The sequence below is a fragment of the Triticum dicoccoides genome, chromosome 2A (assembly GCF_002162155.2).
Source record: "Triticum dicoccoides isolate Atlit2015 ecotype Zavitan chromosome 2A, WEW_v2.0, whole genome shotgun sequence".
Taxonomy (NCBI): Eukaryota; Viridiplantae; Streptophyta; class Magnoliopsida; order Poales; family Poaceae; genus Triticum; species Triticum dicoccoides.
Window position 1 is genome coordinate 11,901,358 of NC_041382.1, and position 10,008 is coordinate 11,911,365.

General features: G+C 44.7%; 1 pseudogene; it reads left to right on the forward strand.

Annotated features, from left to right (window-relative positions):
- LOC119358632 overlaps window positions 1–7,741 on the forward strand; it is a 72,071-nt pseudogene extending 64,330 nt beyond the window's left edge.
- Window positions 7,742–10,008: the final 2,267 nt, after the last annotated feature.

Genomic DNA, 10,008 nt, shown 5'->3' on the forward strand with positions numbered 1-10,008 from the left:
GTATGTCGTCTTGTCGATATAAACCCCTCCCGATAACTTCAACACGTGGGGGGGGTCGATATACCCCCTCCCGATAACTTCAACACGTGGGGGGGTCGATATACCCCCTCCCCGATAATATTATTTTCCCATGTACATATGTCGTCGTTGTCGATATAAACCCCTCCCGATAACTTCAACACGTGGGGGGTCGATATACCCCCTCCCGATAACTTCAACACGTGGGGGGTCGATATACCCCCTCCCCGATAATATTTTCCCGTGTATGTATCTCATCGTTGTCGATATTACCCCCTCCTTGAAGCGTTCTCGAGGCCACCCCAAACCCTTGAAGCATTGTTGAGGCCACCCCAAACCCTAGAGAAGCAGCGTCGAGGCCACTAATATGATTCCTTATTGTGATTAGCTAGCTAGTTCTACGTTTGCCACTAATATATCCATCTGTCATGTTTGAATAATAATTACCATGTTGTAAATATTTGTATAAACGACGGACACCCCCGAGACGAAGCACAAGAAGCGATGTTGGGGGACATTATCGCACAAGGAAGTGATGACGTCTGCTCGTTGTTTCTCAATGACACCGATGGTCTGGAAGGACATGGTGATGAAGAAGCAGGCTATGATTATGATGGCTCCGTTGACCCAATGCCGGTGCAAGAAGGAGACCATGATGACGGCTCCGGTGTCCCAATGATGGTGCAAGAAGGAGACCATGATGACGGCTCCGGTGACCGAACCGAGTCCGGCCAGGTATATATATTAGTTAAGCCTGTGCTGACTAGCTAATTGATGCATTCATTGTTTTGGTATGTACACATATTAATTAACTCTTGTCTTTCTTCTTTTTTCTAGCCCTCCAGATCGAGCACAACTTCGGTAAAGAGACGAGGCCCGAAGAAAAAGTTGAGCTCGGATGAAAGGTTTGAGATCACAGCAATCGCGTGCGATGGCCAACCGATTGAACCCATCCGGAGAAAAGATGCATTTTCTGCTCAGTGCAGGGTCCTTGTTAGGGACAAGATCCCAATCAGCATCCACCAATGGTATAAGCCTAAGAACGAAGACCCTGAGGTGTCTTATGTCAATGATATGCAAAAAAATGATCTTTGGACTGAGCTGAAGTCAAATTTCACCCTACCACCAGAGGATGATCTGGAGAAGCCAGTTAAAGAGCAATTAATCAAGTCTTTTGCTCTTAAGAAGATGGTAGACCTATTCAGGAGGTGGAAGAATGAGCTGAAAAGGTTTGTCGACAAAGAAGAGACACCAGAATTCAAGGGAAAATATGAGAAGATCAGAGAACACTGGCCCGCATTTGTGGCCCACAAGACATCGAAACAGAGTAAGAAGATGTCGGTGACAAACAAGCAAAATGCTACGAAGAAGAAGCTTCACCATCGCACAGGGTCAGGTGGCTACCTCAAAGCCCGGCCTAAGTGGGCCAAGGCTGAGAATGATCTGATTGATAAAGGGATCGAACCAGAGACAATGAACTGGTCAGACCGTTGCCGTACTTTGTTCTTCGGGGCTGGCGGAACCTTGGACCCTGTATCAGGGAAGTGCCTTTGGACGGACGAGCAAATGAAAATACCAGTCAAGAGGATATCGATGCAGCGCAGCAAGGGACGTTCGTTCCAGACAGAGAGAATGATGAGCTCACAATGGCCCTTGGGAATCCTGAGCACCCTGGACGGACACGAGGCATGCCAGGCTCCGTTCCGTGGAAAGCTGGGTTTCCGGACGCAGGCGGTTACAAATGCCAGGAGAGGAGGAAGAAAGTGCAGCAGACTGATACGTCTCCAACGTATCTATAATTTTTGATTGCTCCATGCTATATTATCTACTATTTTGGACTATATTGGGCTTTATTTTCCACTTTTATATTATTTTTGGGACTAACCTATTAACCGGAGGCCCAGCCCAGAATTGCTGTTTTTTTGCCTATTTCAGTGTTTCAAAGAAACGGAATATCAAATGGAGTCCAAACAGAATAATCCTTTCTGGAACATGATTTTCTTCCCGAATATGACCCATGAGACTTGGACCCTACTCCAAGGAAGCTTCCAGGTGGGCACGAGGTAGGTGGCGCGCCCTACACCCCCAGGCACGCCCCCACCCTCGTGGGCCCACCGAAGCTTCACCGACGTACTTCTTCCTCCTATATATATCCACGTACCCCCAACTGATCAGAACAGGAGCCAAAAAACTTAATTCCACCGCCGCAACCTTCTATATCCACGAGATCCCATCTTGGGGCCTGTTCCGGAGCTCCGCCGAAGAGGGCCGTCATCACGGAGGGCTTCTACATCATCATAGCCTCTCCGATGAAGTGTGAGTAGTTTACCTCAGACCTTCGGGTCCATAGTTATTAGCTAGATGGCTTCTTCTCTCTTTTTGGATCTCAATATAATGTTCTCCCCCTCTCTTGTGGAGATCTATTCGATGTAATCTTCTTCTTTTTGCGGTGTGTTTGTTGAGACCGATGAATTGTGGGTTTATGATCAAGTCTATCTATGAACAATATTTGAATCTTTTCTTAACTCTTTTATGTATGATTGGTTATCTTTGAAAGTCTCTTCGAATTATCCGTTTGGTTCGGCCAACTAGATTGGTAGTTCTTGCCATGGGAGAAGTGCTTAGCTTTGGGTTCGATCTTGCAGTGTCCTTTCCCATGGGAGAAGTGCTTAGCTTAGCTTTGGGGCAGCAAGGCACGTATTGCATAGTTGCCATCGAGGATAACAAGATCGGGTTTATTTCATATTGCATGAATTTATCTCTCTACATCATGTCATCTTGCTTAAAGCGTTACTCTCTTTTTAACTTAATACTCTAGATGCATGCTGGATAGCGGTCGATGAGTGGAGTAATAGTAGTAGATGCAGAATCATTTCAATCTACTTGTCACGGACGTGATGCCTATATACATGATCATGCCTAGATATTCTCATAACTATGCTCAATTCTGCCAATTGCTCAACAGTAATTTGTTCACCCACCGTAGAAAACTTATGCTCTTGAGAGAAGCCACTAGTGAAACCTATGGCCCCCGGGTCTATGCTCATCATATCATTCTCTATCACTTTAATCTTGCTTTGCTTTTTACTTTGCCTTTTACTTTTCACTTTGCATCTTTATACCAAAAATACCAAAAATATTATCTCTATCAGATCTCACTCTCGTAAGTGACCGTGAAGGGATTGACAACCCCTAATCGCGTTGGTTGCGAGTAGCTATCGTTTTGTGCAGGTACGAGGGACTTGAGCGTGGCCTCCTACTGGATTGATACCTTGGTTCTCAAAAACTGAGGGAAATACTTACGCTACTCTGCTGCATCATCCTCTCCTCTTCGGGGAAAACCAACGCAAGCTTAAGAGGTAGCACAGACCCAACTGCAGGCGCTGCACACAAGGGTACAAGCGATAGAGGAACGAGACGCAAATCGCAGCAAACGAACTGCCGAAGCTTCCCCCGAAGCTACCCCGCCATCTCAGCGGAGAAGCAGCGTGGCTTCCACCGAGCTGCTTCAGCCGGAGCATGTCTTGACGGCTCCTGCCAGCTATCCCGTGGATGCTATCACGGAGTCTCAAAATTGCCACATTATGACGCAATGGATGAATTTGAAGGTCAAGGCGGCTGTTAGCTCTGTTTTACCTAATGAACCCGGCGCAACTTTTCACTGCCGGCCGATTCCAGAAGGATATGCTAGGGTGATGGTGGATGAAATAACGGAGGGATTTGAGGACCTCTAGCTTGACCACCCTACCGGTGAAGGGGAGACTCGGCTGGGTTCTGCTCTGAAGACTCCATGCCTATGGCGGAAGGAGCTCATCAACCTTCCGAACTGGATGCCTCTGCCTCCTCCTCCTCCTCCGGTGAGTCAGGGCACTCCGCCTCCTCCACTGGCTCCTCCTCCGGCGATTGACGATCAGGGCACTCGGCCTCCTTCTCCGGCACGTGGCGGCACTCCGCCTCCTTCTCCGCCTGCGCCGGCGCACCCGAGCAGCCAGCCTCCTCCTTCTCCGCCTCGTCAGCAAGGGCGAAAGAGACCCGCCGCTGCTCCGGCTGCTCCGGCGTGTCGTACTCCTTTTCCTCCGCCTCATAAGCAAGGAAAGAAGACAGCCACAGCCGCTCCGTCTGCTCTGCCGGCGTCTAGCAGTACAGCCAGAGGCGGGAGAAAATACAGATTCGGTCCTTCTCTGAAGACTCCAGAGAAGTTACCATACGAGATGACCCCGGAGGAGAACGCGAAGATCATGCGAACCGAAGTGACGAACTGGTTTCAAGGGGTGAAAGCAAAGAAACATCCACCTCCGGAGGAGAAGGTAGATCCGGTGAAAGCGAAGCGCACTCTGGCTGCCTTGAGAAAACCACCAAAGTCTCCGTCGAAAGGCAACTATGAGCGCATTATTGCAAAGACATTTGTCGAACCGGAGTGGTCGGGAAGTACTGTCAGTGATCAAAGGATAAAAGAATGACGAGCTGCGAAAAAAATTGCCCAGCTCGGCGAACAAGCGAACCAATCGTGCTCCCCGCTCAAGGTGCCTAGCGAAATCGTCGCTAATGATCCAAGGATGGTGCCCGGTTATAGCAATCTTGGAGATTACCTGTCCGGCGATGTACATTATGATTTCTTGGAGGTGGAGACAGTACACAGATTCGAGTACGGGAAGCCTCTCGTCAATGATGAAAGATCTCTAACAACGATGATGCGAAGATTGCATGATTGGTACATGAAAACCTGCAGAGAGTCTGGGGGGAGGAATACTTTGACGCTGAGAGTTAGAGAGGAGCATGACCTCGTTGGAATTGAACTGTTGAATTATCCATTTGAGGAGTTCTTCAAGTTTTTCAATCAAAGGGTCCTCGATAAAGCAACGGTCACCTGCTACTGTCTGTAAGTACTACTACTTCTGTCATTAAGTCTCTCCATATAGGTCAGCTGTTTCATTGCATGTATTTATAATTATCTTCACTGTATTATGTAGATTGAAGATCGCCGAATTGAAGAAAAGACAAGTTGGTGATATTGGGTTCATTAACACAAATCTCATAGATGCAACTGAGGTTAAATTTCATGCCGAAGATACCGAGGCCAACTTGCTACGATCATTGGTAATAAATGAAAACAAAGATATAATACTCTTTCCTTACAACTTCAAGTGAGTGTTACTATCTTGTGCATATTCAGTTTCCCTTATATATTAGTCTAGGTTATAGTAATGTAATTGATGAGTTATGCATGCGTGCGCAGTTTCCACTATATTTGCCTAGAGATTAAGCTTGAGCAGGGACTAGTAACCGTTTTAGACTCGAGACGAAAAGATCCCCAGGAGTATGCAGACATGACTGAAATAATCGAGAATTAAGTTAAATCGATCATTATCCACCATATCAACAACTTTGTTCATTTCCTGATATCAAGTAATTGTTTTCTTTGTCTGACAGGGTTTGGAGAAAATTCACCAAAAAAGCTCCGGGACTGCCGAAGAAGCTGCAATTTAGATACTCGAAAGTATGTACTATAGTAGCATGTTCCGCCCGTCTCCTAGTGATTCGAGCTCTAGTTTCATCAATACCATTTGGCATGCTTGCTTATCAGTTTGATTGACCTCTATTTCTTGTAAAGTGATTGTGGCAGGATCAAGGGAATGATTTCTGTGGATACTACGTTTGCGAGTCCATCCGCTACACGACCTGTGAACGGGGGTACACTGAAAAACAATATGAAGTGCGTAAGCAATAATATTCACAATTTTATTTTATTTCAGCGGATCAATCTTTTTGTTCTGCAAATTTTGATATATTATATGTATTTTTCTGAATTAGGATGATTTAGTTATGATTTTTTCAAGTTTGAAAATTGCCCTATAGTGCCGGTTTGTGTCTCCAACCAGTACTATAGGTCAGACCCCTTTAGTACCGGTTCATGGCACGAACCAGTACTAAAGGTTAGCCCTTTAGTACCGGTTTGTGCCACGAACCGGTACTAAAGGTTCTACATGAACCGGCATTAATGCAAATCCGTTCGAACCGGCACTAATGGTACCATTAGTACCGGCTCAAATACAAACCGGCACTAATGTGCTTTACGTTTGACCCTTTTTCTACTAGTGTAGCAATAGCGAGAGGAACGTGGAAACGATCATACTACTCAACACCAGCAACAATCTAGAAAAGAGAGGTCAGGGCTTAGACGGTCTCCGGTTAACTGATGAATAGACAACATCCACTAGTTAGGATATTCCACATTCCTAAGAAAAAAATGGGAGCCTGATATTTTGTTGTTAATATGTATGTTACCATCAGATACGACGTCCTTTTTTATTCAATGATTTCCTACTGTCGAGCCTTGTTGGTAATTTTCATAGCTTTTTCACAAACTTGCCACGTCAGAAACAAAATAAAGAAAATTTACTTTCATTGTGCCATCTGCTAAGATTCCATAAATGTTAGCTACTCTCGTACTTTAAGATGCATGCCATCATAGGTGAGCATGGTGATGGCCAGGATTAACGAGGCCGCCGTAGTCGGCGGTGTGGTGGACATGAGTGAGCTGCTCAAGACATTCACATATGACATGGCATGCCGCATTGTGTCCGGAGAATTCTTCCTAAAAGAAGGACGGAGCAAGTTGTTCCAAGACCTCACCAATGATACCTCACTGCTGCTAGGAGGGTTCAAGGTGGAGGAGTATTTCCCAACATTGTCTAGGGTAGGACTGCTTAAAAGGATAGTTCATGCAAAGGCTGGGAGACTAAGGCGTAGATGGGCCGATCTGCTGGACAAGGTGATCGTTTATCATGAAAACAAGGACAAGTCAGTGTTAGATAACCAGGGTGGAAATTTCGTCGATATTCTCTTGTCTGTTAGTATGGTCTCACAAGAGAGCAGATGAAAGCTCTCCTAACCGTAAGTGAATATAATACCTTTCAGATTATTACAAATAAATAAATATTATAGTATACTAATTAATTGACATCTACAGGATGTATTTTTTGGTTCGACAGACACATCATCTAACACCCTCGAATTCACAATGGCTGAGCTCATGAGGAGGCCCCGCTTGATTGGGAAGCTACAAGACGAGGTAAGTAGTATGGTACCCCAGGGACAGGAAATTGTTTGTGAAGCCGACATGAGCAATATGACATACCTAAGAGCAGTCATAAAGGAGTCACTCCGACTTCATCCTGTTGCACCTTTACTTGCTCCACACCTTGCCATGGCTGACTGCAACATTGATGGGTACATGATTCCTGCTGGGACGCATGTCTTAATCAATGTATGGGCCATTGGTAGAGACTCTAGCTCTTGGGAGGACAATGAAGAATTCATACCTGAAAGATTTATAGAGGAAGGCAGTGATGTGCATGTCAACTTCATAGGGAGTAATTTTAAACTCTTGCCGTTCGGGGCAGGACGCAGGATATGCCCTGGTTTAAACCTCGGAATCACGACTGTTGAGCTTATGTTGGCAAACTTGATGTACCATTTCGACTGGGAACTGCCAAAAGGGGTTGAGAGGAAAGACATTGATATGACGGAGGTGTTTGGACTAACTGTGCGCCTGAAGGAGAAATTACTGTTAGTTCCAAAATCACGCATGTAACCGGATAAGATCTTCTAAGCAAATTTATGTTACCGGTATGTTGCTGCTACAAAATAAAGGTCAATTCTAGCCATCAAAGCAGTCAGGATTTTGATCCTAGGGGCGGGGAAGAAAATAAGAACCACACAAGTATACCATGCATATGATGTACTTTTCGTTTGAGCTTACTGTGTTTTTTTTATTAATGGCACAGTGTTTTATGAGTTGGCATATCAACTGAAATGAGATCCAATCCGGACTAGTTCCATCTGCTCGTTTAGATTTACATACTGAAAAGTAAGGAGTCACTCTACTATTTTATTTTATTCTTGAAATGTAACAAACTTTAGCTTTGAAGGCACCTTTATGATTTATCTTCCACCTTACCTTATCATTATCCCCAGGCAAAATAAAACTATCCACAACATCTTTCAACTCAGTCCATTGAGAAGAAGCCTCCCCTATAGATTAATTCGTTCTGAAACTACGGGAATATAAGCCTTCATTCTGGGCTTTTTGCAATGTGATGTTCTTAGTGTTGGAAATATGCCCTAGAGGCAATAATATTGTCTTATTAATATTTCCACTTTCATAAATGAGAGTTCATATTTCATGCTATAACTGCTATGATTCTGAAATATGCAATTCAGTGGAAACTCATATGCACCTATAAAATGATAAACGGTATAATATAGGTTCCTGGCCTTGCCTCTAACATAGGCACAAGTGTTGTTGGTGATCATATTTTCCCGATCTCAGGATATCGTTAAGTGTTATGATAGTACTGAAACAATATTGAGAGTATGACGTTAGAAGAACGATCATATTGAATCTACCCAATCTTGTTTTTTATACTTTGAGATAATATCGTCTGCAATCAATTGTTATAACACAAAGTGTTAGCATGTGTTTAGTTCCTCAGACCATGAGATTATCGTAGTCACTTCCTACCGTACGACGGAATTTGGGGTTGCTCAAACGTCATCAGTAAGACGGTGATCATAACGACAACTTACGAGTTCATCGGAAAGTTTGACAAGGGACTGGATGGCTCGAGAGTGGGATTTGTTCTTCCAACGATGGAGAAATATTCTTAGGGCCCTCTCGGTGTGACGGCATCCATCATCGTCTGGCCATACGCAGGTGACTATGTCACGGGGATTCCGGAACACTTCAACAAAAAAGAAGAACAAAACCAGCAACGGGATCAACGGTATAGTGAGCATGTGCATGACTCAGGAGGATACCGATGCACCTAGGGTTTTGTATAGTATCACGAAGCAAAGGGAACATCACATAATAACCAAAAGGCTCACTCGAATGTCATTCGTGTAATCATAGGTATCGATATGGACGTCCACAGTTCCACTATCAGTGACTGAAGGAAGGGGTTTCGTTCATGTCTATGATCTACCAAACCTACAGCGCCAGCTTAACTTAATCACGATCTGCTGAGTGTTAGTATGATGAGAGTATCGCGGATTTATTTGTGGAATTGTTTCATTAATGTTTGAAATTGTTTCAGAGGAACCGAAAGCATTTCGGGGTCACCAGAAGGGTTTCACAGTTTATTGGGCAATACTGGGTATTCCCGATAATTAATATGTAGGTGGAAAATGTTTCCGGTGATGTTAATTTATATATAAAAGGCTGTAATAATTGTTAGAAGGCTTTTATAAATAATTAAATATCAATGGGCCTTAAAGGCCAAGAGGTGGAAGGTAACTTGGGCCACTAGGGCCCAGTGGAGGAGCCCCCCCCCCCCCACCTTCCACAGGTTGAGGCCGAATTGGAGGGGGTGGGGCTTGGGTGGCGCCCCAACGAGGGTCTTTCCCTCCTTGGTGGCTACCCCTCCGTCCCCCTCTAACCTATATATACTTGAGGTATTGGCCCAATTGTGCACACAAGTTTTGGAGCCCTCTAGTTCATTTAGTTCTAGTTCTAGTTGGTCCTAATTGACTACATAGAGCTAGCCTTAATTTCTCTAATCCTCATAATTAGAAGCCCAGTGCGGTCCTAATCTCCTCCCTTTAATTCTCCGGCAAAGATTAGCTCTGGACGGCAAAGCGCTGCTGAATCCTGAAGACTGTACACTTGCAACCAAGTAGAGAGGCTGTGCTTCGGTCTTCCATTCAAGGGATTGTTCGAGGAGGTTCGTGGGAACCTCATCAATGTTTTGAGGGACTCCAAGTATGATCTACACCGACTTATCTTCTTTCGTTGCACTCCGGAGTCGGTAACGTTTTCTGATCCAAACCCTATATGCACATTCATATTGTTCCTGGGTGTTCGTAGGGCTAATTTTTTTTGTTTGTCTTCTACTACGTTTACCAACAGTGGCAACACGAGCGGTTCTATGAGTAGACGCAGGTTTCGATCTAGATCACATGTGGATGTGATGGTCTGATGTTCTTGAT